At 44.8% G+C, this 12,225-nt stretch overlaps 1 protein-coding gene across 7 annotated transcripts in view; it reads right to left on the reverse strand.

Annotated features, from left to right (window-relative positions):
• Positions 1-12,225, reverse strand: part of sox6 (SRY-box transcription factor 6) — a 166,047-nt gene that overhangs the window by 140,210 nt on the left and 13,612 nt on the right. For 2 of the 7 annotated variants that reach the window (XM_076287880.1, XM_076287877.1), the window contains exon 3: positions 1,562-1,632. The exons of the other annotated variants lie outside the window; for them this stretch is intronic. The gene's annotated coding sequence lies outside the window, so the exon portion shown is untranslated. The remainder of the gene's footprint in view (positions 1-1,561; positions 1,633-12,225) is intronic. 7 annotated transcript variants of the gene reach the window in all.

Below are 12,225 nucleotides of genomic sequence, written 5' to 3' on the forward strand. Positions count from 1 at the left end.
CTCTTTTTAATGATCAATGGAACAGCAAGAAACCTCGAGCGAATATATAATTTAAATATATATAATAAAAGTGTTTTTGTTTTGGGGCGCAGTCTGAAAAAAGGCAGTCTGGCTATGACTTAAATATGGGGACTGCAGACCCTAGCCCTGCATTTATCATTATATTTTTGCCTCATGTTCATCTGTCTGTACTACCAATGGCAGCTGCAATTCAGCAAGACTGACAAGGCACGCAGACAAAGGTAGCAATCATTGCGGGGTCTTTGTTCAGTTGGCCTTCTGTCTGCTGAGAGCACTGAAAGAGATCCACGTCTCTGTCAACACAGACAACCTAGCCATTGAGGATGGGTTAAACAACACAAACACACACTATGATGACCAGAGACGAGGACTACAGAAAGACAGTGAGATAGACAGAGCAAGAGAGAGAGAGAAGGAAAGGGGGGGAAAGAAACTGGCAAGGTGAAAGATGATCCATCCAAAAGAAACTGTTTGAGGAGAAATTGTGGGGATAAAGTGTTGGTATTAGTAAACGGCCATGAACTTTGAGTTGGGATCTGTTTTTAACACACATGCACACACACACACACATACACACACACACACACACACACACCCACATACATACAAACACACACACACACCTGACCTCATTATGCAGGGCCAACAAGAACTCTCTTCCTGGCTTAATATAACTCTGTCCTGTCTCTCATCTCCAACTGACATTTGAAAAAAGATTAATACAAACCATACCTTCTGGGCTTGTATTTACTTAACATTAACTAGAGTAACACTTTCCCCGCAGATATGATCTTTATTACGACCGAGGCAGAATAAAAGCTCCCATTTAAGACATATTGTAGCAATATAGCAGCGGCCGCACAGCAGCACAGTTTCAGAGAGAGGCAGCGGCTGCAATCCCTTAAAAGGCTCCTTTCTTCATAGCTCTGAATGTGCTTATTGAAGAGACAGGCCACCATAAACTACCCATAACACAGGCCCACATTTGCATAGAGAGGAGCATCAAAAGCACTCTATATGGGAAGATTGAGGTGTGTGTGGAAAATGAGAACGAAAACGAGCACAGTCACCGGGATGCAGATTAAAATATTTGGATGATACAAACCACCTAATATTCAGCCCTAACTCAACCGCAACTGATAACACTTCTCTTTGGGTAATAAATATGGCACGTGTGGATATTGGGTAACGTGTCTCGCCGTTTTATTTACTGTAAATTTAGCTTTGTGTGCGGAACAGAAAAGAATGCTGTCAGGGGAAATAGTTCCCCTGTCAGTGCTGAGGCTTTTGTGAGTGACTAATATATGCAGTTAAGAGGAAATTCCGTTATGACTTGACAACAATCAACAGGACCGTCACTACTAATACAGCCGGGTGCATGACCAGCCGCACTCCTATTTAACGAAGGTGTCGAGCCAAACAGCCTTTAGAAAACAGATCAAAGTGACACGGAATTGAAATGGAGTGAAACTGGGAAGAGAATAGGAACACACAAACAAGGAGAGCAATTTGACAAAATGGAGGAAAAAGCTGTACTCACACTAACAGAAAGACTTGATCCCCAACTCCCAGTGACTACTGGTAAGAAGATTTTGAATTCATGAAAATGACCTGCAATTACAAAAGAAGAGAAAGAATCAGTACAAATACTCTACTGAGACAAACATGAATATGAACGTTATATTCTTTCAATTCCATTCATACAATTTCAAGGTGACTGAATCCATTTTAAACATCCAATGCCACTCTTCTAAGGAGCTGAATACATTTTTTATACATCCACTCCCGCTCTTCTGAGGGACTTAAAACAAGCACAGACAAAGAGCGAGAGGCAGAGAGGTATTCATCTTGTGGAAAGGTAGACATGATTATTTGAATGTAAGGAAGAGTAGCAGCTTAGTGCTGTATTACTGTCAGCCACAGAGCTGAGGCAAAGCAGTCGTCCCCCGGCTGGACGTGCAGTGGATATTCTCCTGTTCCCCTGCGGGACCTGATCCGAGACAATGTTTACAATCCACTTCTCTAATACCTCATCAATCTGTCCCTGTGCTGTTTGATTCCCCTAATAAATGACTTTCATATAAAGTGCTTGTTTTATTTCATTTCTCTCTCTCTTTCATTCCCGGTTTCTACACCCCCCCCTCTCTCTTTCTCTCTCTCTCTCTCTCTGTCCTCTCTTAGTCTGCGGCCTGCTAATGATTTATTTAATAACATGCTTGGCTTGTTACTGTGCGTCTCTTGAAGTCCACCAAAAACACAGCGCTCTACCGGGGAAGCACAAATAAACAGAAGCGCCTTTAATGTGGACGCACCCATTTTGCCATTATCTAACCCCAAAAGTGTTTTTTTTTCACATAAATCTTTCCACCTTCGTCACTACAGAAATGAGAGGAGGGAAAACCACAAATATAAATATTATATACTTAAATATATTTATATATTTTTTTATAAATACAAACATGTATATATATATATATATATATATATTATATATACACAGTAGCAATATTATATATGATATATATATACAGTAGTAAAAAATATAGGATAATTATGGAATAAACCAAATGCAAAAGCCACAGAGGGGAGAGGGTGTAGGGCTGCTCTGATGCTTGCTAGGCACAAAGCTCATTGATGTTCATTTTCACACATTATTATGTTTTTCACAACAAGCTGCGATCTCATTAACATCTGATTTATACAATTACCCTGCCACAGCAGTGCCAATTACACCAGGACACAGGGTTTTAAGGTCAGGCTTAATTGATCTGACTGCAAACTGTAGCACTGTACCTACATATCCAGTGGCATGGCTATGGAAAGCACGTAAAAAACACACATGCACACACACACACACAAAATAGGCACAAACAAATCCAGGGAATAGTGACGTTTTTTTTATTTTATTTTGTACTTTTGTTGCTATGGCATCACAACAACATAAAAAAGCGAAGAAAAGAAAGAGAATGTTCTGGATGTTAGTGTAAGAGAGAGGGCAGAGAGATGGAAAGCCAGGGAGATGTGATTGTCACGACAACAACCTTGAGGCTGGAGGTGACAATGGGCGAGAGAGGACACAGACTGACCCTGGCTGAATGGCAAGCCATATCTTATATAGTGCCTTTAAGCCAACAGCCTGATGCCGCTTCTCAAAGGAGCAAAGAAAGAGTCAGACAAAGTTCCACACATTGCACTCACATCTATATCATTGCCCAGAAACACACACACACACACACACAAAGAGAGAGAGAGAGAGAGAATTTACATCAATAAAAACAGTCTACATTGCACACCCATACTGTCTTGACGGGGTGATGATTCAACAAATGATGCTCCCGTTTGTGAGACATATAACACCAGACTAGTTCCTGTTGTGCCTTAATAAATGAGAGCTGTTTAAATCGCAGGGGGTAGAGAATTAGCAAGTGTTTTGAATTTATAATCTGATGCTAATTGAGAAAAATCGACAAAGTGTCAAGCGAAAAAAAAAATCTTTCATTTTGTATTCATGCCTTATTTAAGCTAATCATTTGTCTGAGGGAGCATAAAATACTTCTGATTAGGATTAATAAGATAATGGTATTACGAATTACTAAAGAAAGGCAATAAGCCCTGCAGTCCAATGCGAGCACATGGGAGCGTCTATTGTAATTGTACTGGCTGTTTCCCCTTCAGCCTGGGCATGGGAGCTGAGAGCAATGGCACAGTGGCTCCCTTTGGACCGGCCCTTCCTTTCTCTAATTAGGCGATCATGGATTCATTACACAAAGCCCAATCAACCCCCGGCCTGTTTTATTAGTTTCCCAACAGTTTTATTACCAAATCATTGTGTCCACAATTACCGTTGAGGCTTTTTCATGTGTTTGCCTTGTTATTTTGTTTGCTTCCACTGGCACAAAAGACAAGCAAGGCAGAGTCATGGAAATATATTTGTGGATTTTTACAAACACACACACATACACAGTTAAACACACAAAACACAAAAAACAGAATGTGTCTGTGTGTGTCTATGTGTGTGTGTGTGTGTGTGTGTGTGTGTGTGTGTGTGTGTGTGTGTGTGTGTGTGTGTGTGTGTGTGTGTGTTTGTGTGTGTGTGTGTGTGTGTGTGTGTGTGAAAGATAGATAGAGAGAGAGAGAGAGAGAGAGAGAGAGATGACAGTCACCAGCTGGTTTCTCCACTGGAGCACCCCTGCCATTGGACAAATTACCAGCCAAAGAGCCAAGCTGCTAATTCCAATTGCAGCCCATGTGGTGGGTCAGTGGGGCTTCAGCATATGCCACATATCAACACCACCAGCAGATCCTACAGGAAACTATGCGTTCATCACACCCGCACACAACGCAAACACAAACACAAACACAGACGCATCTACATGGGACAAGCACTTTTACAGCAACCCCAAACACCTTAGTGGGTCAGCTTGTGGAAAAGGCCATTACTGCCCAATAGAGGTCTTTCTCTGTTGTCCTAGGTGTGGTAAAAACACCAGGATCGAAACAGACACATCCAAGTCATTTCATCAAAACAGAAACTTGGCACTTTGGGCGCGTGGACTGCGACTGCAGAGCGGAGGTGGGGGCGGAGCTGTGCGACACTCTTCTGGCGTGGTCACCGCCCAGGCAGGAGCATCTGTGACACACACTCCCAAATCGAATGAACCTTCCAAATTCCAGGCATGTGTTCACGTACAGTAGGGGGGTACGGCCCTGATTGAATTAGCCCGGCACATAACGGTGCGCTGTGTCTTTGACCGTCATATGATGGTGGCTCCCAATCAACTGACAAGCCCCTCACAATACGCTCCCAGTGCAGCGAGCTTCTCTGATGATCTGATTTCACCCTTTTGCCTTTCGCCGTCCGGGCCTAGACAGGGACGTGAGGCACATCTGAGAGATGTGCTATGAGCGAAGACAATAAGGGCAGATCATGTTTATGAGAGGGTGCTACGCTGCCACTTAGCCACCTGGCACATACTCTCAGGTTAAATATGGCATGGAAATGCATTATTTATCGCTGAAAAGGTGTGTGTGTGTGGGTGGGTTGAGGTGTGTGTCTGTCTGTGTGTGTGTGTGTGTGTGTGTGTGTGTGTGTGTGTGAGCGTGCTCTCCTGTTCATCTTCCCAGCAGCCCCCTGGGCACAGCAAGCAAGCGGTCCGATAGCGCACCTTCGCCTCACCTCTGCATTATCCCGCCACGCAAATGAAATTCCTCAATGCCCCCTCCTCCCCACCCCCCTTGCCTGCCCCCTCTCCTCCAGCCCAAACATGTTAAGAACGGGGGATTCTGCCAAGGTGGTTATTTTTTGGGACAAAAGGGCACAATCTCCCCCATCAGCAGGTTCCAGGGCCTGGGTTATCTCCTCACAGACAGCCTGGGCACAGACAGGACCTGGGATGGGGGGGGGGCTGGTATGGGTTGAGGTGCAGTGGGAGGGATGTTGAAACGAGGCCATGTAGACCAGACCAGAGGGAGGCAATGATGGCAGTAGCGGTGGAGGGGTGGGTGGTCTTTGCACAGGCCCCCTCGTTCAGCACAAGCTATTGTCAGATCCAATATCCCGCCTGACAAATATTCAACTTCTTGCTCCACATTGCCCAGGGCAAGAGAGTGAGAGAGAGAGAGTGTGTGAGAGAAAGAAAAATAGAGAGAGTGGTGAAGAGAGAGAGAGTCAGAGCGTAGAGTGAGTGAGAGTGGTCCTGAAGCGGCAAATGGGCTTAATTATTCAGCACGGAGATAAAGCTATTTCAGCGCTAATAAAAGCTGGTCTACACGGAGAGCAACCAGTGCAGTCACCTGGTATCAGAGACGACACTGCACAGAGTGTGTATGTGTGTGTGTGTGTGTGTGTGTGTGTGTGTGTGTGTGTGTGTGTGTGTGTCTGTGTGTGTGTGTGTGTGTGTGTGTGTGTGTGTGTGTGTGTGTGTCTGTGTGTGTGTTGTGTGTGTCTGTGTGTGTGTGTGTGTGTGTGTGTGTGTGTGTGTGTGTCTGTGTCTGTGTCTGTGTCTGTCTGTGTGTGTGTGTGTGTGTGTGTGTGTGTGTGTGTGTGTGTGGTGTCTGATGCAAAGACAAGAGCTGTGTTTCTTAGCAGTCTGTCTAGAGAGAGCCGGCACAGGCAGTGTAAGGCTGACCTCGCCGGTGCGGTGCTGTATAGAGGCCTCTGTGGAGCATACGGCCACAGCCTTCAGAAATGAGCTCCCGCATCACAAAGAGCAGCTTTCTCTCCGTGAAGAAGGGAGAAAACGCTGCAGCATAACACTGAGTTATGTGCTCCTGGAGCCCGTCCAGAGGCAGCAGTGGCCAGCTGCTGGGCACATTGTGGTCGCGCCGCGCATCATCGCTGTTTACACCATAAACAGGGTGGCAAATATGGCGCTGCCACTGGATATGGCTCACATCCTCTCTCCTCTCCTCCTGGCTCTGCCCCTACTTGTGTCCTTATACAATCTGCTTGGGTTTGCCACAGAATGTGACATCTCATAAGGGATTCTAGGGGAATTTGAGGAATAGTCACTGCCTGTTTTTATGCATGTGTCTCCAGAATTGCTAAACCTGGGAATTCCCGTAATTGCAAACATAAATAATCCATGATTCCAGATTTAATGACAGTTGTGCCATTTATTCAGTATTGTTCGGAGCTTCGCAAGACACATTGTGGTCCCAAATGTTACAGTGAACCTTCTGTAAGTCTTCCTAGTTCATGTCTTCCTTGCAGGAACAAAGCAAAGCAAAGCTGTAGTATAGAATACAAACCTTTTTGCCTTTCACATAAGACTCCCTGATGTCTATTCTATTCCTTTTGCATGTGTATATATATATATATATATAAGTGTACACTGAACAAGCTTATGAAAACAGGTCTGGTTCTCTCTCAGGTAATGTGTTTATTTTCCAGGCCCCATCTTCTAGTTTACTGAGTGGCAGCATTTCGCTCTCTTATCGCCAGGCTCTCGCGGGGCATTTTAGCTCCTCAAATCCTGTTCACCACATACTGGTTTTAGAATCTGTGAAATGAGGTCCAGAGAAGCGTAGCCACAATGTCTGCCTGTGTTGCCACCCCACTCAAATGGGCTCGGTGCTTTTTGTCCAGGGAATGCATAAATGGAAGTTTTTAACACCTCAAAGAAACCTTTGGCTTTGTGTGGCGACACTAGAGAGGTCTGTCATTCCCTTGAGGAAGCAGACACGCTGAGTGCTACAGGACAAAGAGCCCCAAAGCCTAGAATCAGCGGGAGCATCACTCCGCTATGGGCACCACAGACACACACATACACACACACACACAATATGTGCGTGAGCACACACACACACACACTCACATACACACACACTCACACACACACTCACACACATTCAGACAAAAGCACATAAAACTACCACACACACACACACACACACACACACACACACACACAAATGTATACAAATGCAAGCCCATGATGCACTGGATGATGGATTCTGAATATGCCACATTGTGAAATGTGTCAGACAAAAAGACAAACCCTACAATGTCCATCAACATAACCACATCACCACAACAAAAACGGGAATAGCATTACAAAACAGCATCAATAAATAGAGGGGGGGAAATCAAAACAACCCTAAAATTGCAGAAGCACTCACTTCCAAACCTTTCCTAAAAAAAAACAACAATTTCCTGATTCCCAAGTCCATACTTCATACAATTTCTTCTTCCAGACAACACACCAGTTACCAGTTTTGAATATCTGAGTCATTAGGCTTTAGGGGGCACAATGAGCATTTAAATGCAAATATCTCTGTTGTACAAAGGAGTTGCAACTTCTGTCAGTGGCAGCATAATCAACCTGCAATTGTTTCCTGACTACGTGGCGGGGTCTATGGAGCGAGCATCTGTATTCAAATGACTATGCCTTAATGTGGAGATTTTCTGAAAGCTCTGTGCTGAAAGTCAATCACATGCTGAATTAAACCAGAATGGAATCAATTGATCCATAAATGATCAGGTTACAACATGGCACATCGGTGTCCGCAAATGATTTGTGTTGTTCTTGCTCAGGCCGACACAAAGCCCTGTGTATTCTCACTCCCCCGGTTTCACAGATTACATTTGCAATTGAATTAAAATCGTCACAGTTTGCATTCCCGGCGAAAGTTCAGATAACATTTAAATGAGGGAATTCGAAGTGACAGATCATGGACGACCAGAAGAATGCCTCCTGTGTAGTCCTCAGACCGAGGTGTGCTGGACTCTAAATCAGGCCGGCTTCACACACACAGAAATGTGGGTATTTCAGAAAGATTAAAGACTTAATCCTAATCGAAAGGAATCAGTGAGACTAAAGCAGAGCGAAACAAGGAAATGAACAGACAGAAAGGGTACTCAGCAAAGCATACACCGACTCAATTTGTGCCCTTTAGTCTGTCCAACTGTGTATTAACTTTAAACATATCCAATGTGCAATGTTTTCTTTCATGGAGGATAAAAACCCTAACAGACTGCCATTCTGTCTTTTGTGTATGTCAAGAGCTATAAGAGAGCTATAAAGTGCTTGTATGGCTCGTATGCCGTCTGGAGGGGGAGGGGGGCGGTGGGCACACTGCTAACCATGACATACACACACTCCTGTAGACAATTTCTGTCTCTGCTGCCCTGGAAAAGGCACGAGGCAGTGGCACTGTAGCTATACAACACGGTTAAGGGCTCTAAATCTGACAGTGATTGCTGCATATGCTTTGTGTCAGCCCCCCGTTCGACTCTTTTTAACCATTGAAACAATTAACATTCTAACCCCGGGTTTTTATTTACAATCACGGCAATCATTTTTCCTCGGCAAAGCCCCACAATTAATGGCCGCATGTGGGAATGCAAATGAAGCCCATTTGGGAGGGCAAAAAAATGATGGGCTCGAGAACATTTCTGCGATCTTAATTTTCTAGAGAGGGAAATGATTTAGAGGGAAGACACAAATCTCCCGTGACATGGCCGGGGCTGCGTGGGCACTCTCCTGCCCATTCTCTCAGCCGTGCAGCTGCAGAGAGAGGGTAAGTGAAATGGAGACGGAGAGAAAGAGAGAGGGAACGAGAGAAAGAGAGAGGGAGAGACAGAATCTGAGTTATTCTCCTCTCTCCAGCTCCCTCTTTCCCCTTCGGAGAAAACAAATGTAGTGTTTGAGTCACTGATCGCTCACGTAATTGAGTTTAACACTCTTTTTCTGGAGGAAAAAAAGAGCCTTTGAAATGAGGAGGTCAAATTACCTCTCCAGTCAGGCAATAAATAAGTCAAACAAGGTAAGGGCCCCTGCCAGCATATTTTAGTGCCGAATTCAATTAGCGAGGAAGAGGGGATGCATGGTTCTTCGCTTAACTATTAGATGCACGTCCTTGCCCATGATACCCCTATTGTACACAGGCAATCAGATGGCCTCTTTGAGAGGCACATCCCACACTACAGAGGATGGCTTCAAAAACTCCCATCTATGGAGGCAGTAACAGAGGCATGGAGACATTCCACATCACATGCTTGTACAGGGGGGACTAATACATTGTCACCGTGTCCCCTGCCTCTCTCGCTCTGTTAGAACAGGCCAGACTGTCATAACACACAAGACCTATTGGACCCATTCAGAACCTCCATCCACCCTACAGGGATCCAATGATTAGTTTCAAAAAAAGAAAAATCCATTTTGAAGTGGTGGTGGCGGCACTCGTCGCCAGGGCACACACACACACACACACACACACACACACATACACAAAAGTGTATACAGTATGTGATGCATTTGTTTCCATTATGAAGTTGAGTCTATAGGCCCGCTGTGCATTGATTACAGCGCAAGAGAATGACACACGCATGACGTCAACCCCTCAGTCTGTGGCTGGAACACTCAGAAGGTGGCCGAACAATGTCTAGAACAAGGAGGAGCGCAGAGAGGGAGAGAGAGAGAGAGAGAGAGAAAAAAAAAACACTAGCCGCAATCCACCCAACTGGCTACAATGTCGCCTTTGTGACATAATTCTCCTCACACAGTGGATTTTTATTTTTTTCCAGAAAAAAAAATTCCAATTTTCCTACTCCACATCTCCAGTAATAACAACTTACATCACGGGCCGTACTATATATCCCATGTTTCAGTGCGCAGTTTTAAATTTTCGCAGGGGCGGATGGGGGGGTAAGAAAAACACTGTGAAACAGTTATTATATTCCAATCATGCCCACGGAGCTCATTACAGTGTGGTACAGGCCATGCGAAACCGACGCGGCTCCTCACCTTCACACCACGGCCAATAACCACACTCGAGACGGCCCACGGGCCAAGCGTCTGAGAGAGGAGGAAACCAGAAAACACACACACACACACACACACACACACACACACACACACACACACACACACACAGACACAGACACAGACACAGACACAGACACACACACACACACACACACAGACACACACACACACACACACACAAGCCCACTGTCACCACCACTGATGAACCCACGACTCCTTGCGAGGGTTTCAATTACTCCAACTTGTTTGTTTTATTTACACTAAACAGTTTTTGTGAGACGCAGACTTTTGTTTGTGTCTGAGTCCGATTCAAGTGTCAAGTGTCGAACATGGCCGGCAGTCACTGCATGATATACTGTACATCTGTCCTTCTCCTCCTGTCAGTCCTCTGTCCCTCCCTTCCATGTGTTGTCCCTCTAGCCCGCTCTCGTCCCTCATGAGTCTTTATCTCCGACTCTTGCTCTAGTCTAGTTGGTTCGCGCTCCTGCGAATGGCGACATGAGGTTAGCATTATCGGTGTTGAAAGCACGACAGGTGGGTCACATGAAAGGTCGCTAATTTTCTTCAGCCAGCGAAACACATGGTTCTCATTATTGCGCAGAAAAACTGACAAAGCTCCAACAAAAATATCAGGAGGTCTCCGCGGCCACTACTGTTCGCCCCGCAATATTTTCAAATATATCTTAGATTACATATGGACGTAAATTTCCAGCCAGCGTGTGTTTTGACGGGCGAATCCAGAAGGAAGCAGAGATGTAAATAAATAAAAAGGAAAAATCTGGGCACAAAGAAAGGTGTTTTAACATGAAGGAAATATGATCTTGGCCATACAAGCAAAACACTCTGTGGGTGCAAGCCTGGTCTTTTGGCAGAGGAGAGGCAATGCAACACTTTTGGTCCACATTTCTTTTTTAAAAACAACAAAAAATGAAATCAAGTTAGACTTGCTCACACTAGTATCTCTTTAGCAGTACATGGCAATTTCACGATAAACGCAAGTGTAATGTGCAAGGCACAACAACAATCTAAATGGCAAATCACTCCTGGCATGTCCTACCTCCCACCTTCACATTTCACACAGCGTTCGTTCACACAGAGTTAAGGCTAAGGGGACTCCATTGTTTAATGATGTCAATGTTAAGAAAAGTGCCCAGTGTATATAACAATTTTCCCCTTCATATTTGAGAAGGAACAAAAACACACAGATAACATGTTTGTGCAACTGGAAACAAGCCTTGCTTGAGCGGTTCAAATCCCATTGCAACGCTGCAATAAATTGTCGGAATTGGAAATATTACCCTCCTTGGCTGTGAAAAGCCTGAGCGATAAGCAGGCTTGAGCCATAAATGCAGAGGAATCTGAGCTTTTTTTATGTATAGCTCTCAGAGCGCAAAACCATGCGCCAGACAAATCAAAAAGAGTAATAGGCAGGTTAGCCACTGTCATTTTAAGGAGGAAGTCAGTTGTGAAATTGTAAAATCGTGAGACCTCAGTGTCTATTTTATACTTTCAGAGCGCCTCAGAAATGATTCATAAAACGCCTGTATCACATGTCTCAAAGTGGGCACACTTAGATTAAGCGGGGTGAAAGGGGTGAGAAAGCAATGCTCATCCCCTACTTGGAGGTAACAGCTAATAATAAGGCTTTTTTCTCGCACCGCTTGGACAGTGCTGCATACTTTGAAGTTCACGAAAACGTGCACTGTGCTTGCTCTCTCTCTCACACACACCTTCCCTCCCTCTCTCCTTCTTTCGCTCTCTCTCTCTCTCTCTCCCTCTCACTCCCTCTCTCTGTGCAGATGGAGGTTCAGAGAGCTATGTACATTCCTGACGGTTTCAAGTTCAATTTGCTGTGCAAGTGCACAACATTACTCCTGCATGCCAGGCTGATAGCGTACGAAAACAAGCGTCACCCTCACTACATCCCTCCTTTTTT

Source organism: Alosa pseudoharengus, unplaced genomic scaffold (assembly GCF_046254945.1).
Source record: "Alosa pseudoharengus isolate Yale_2024_CS ecotype anadromous, Long Island Sound unplaced genomic scaffold, YU_APseudo_1.1 YU_APseudo_1.1_scf_16, whole genome shotgun sequence".
In the NCBI taxonomy this organism is placed as follows: Eukaryota; Metazoa; Chordata; class Actinopteri; order Clupeiformes; family Clupeidae; genus Alosa; species Alosa pseudoharengus.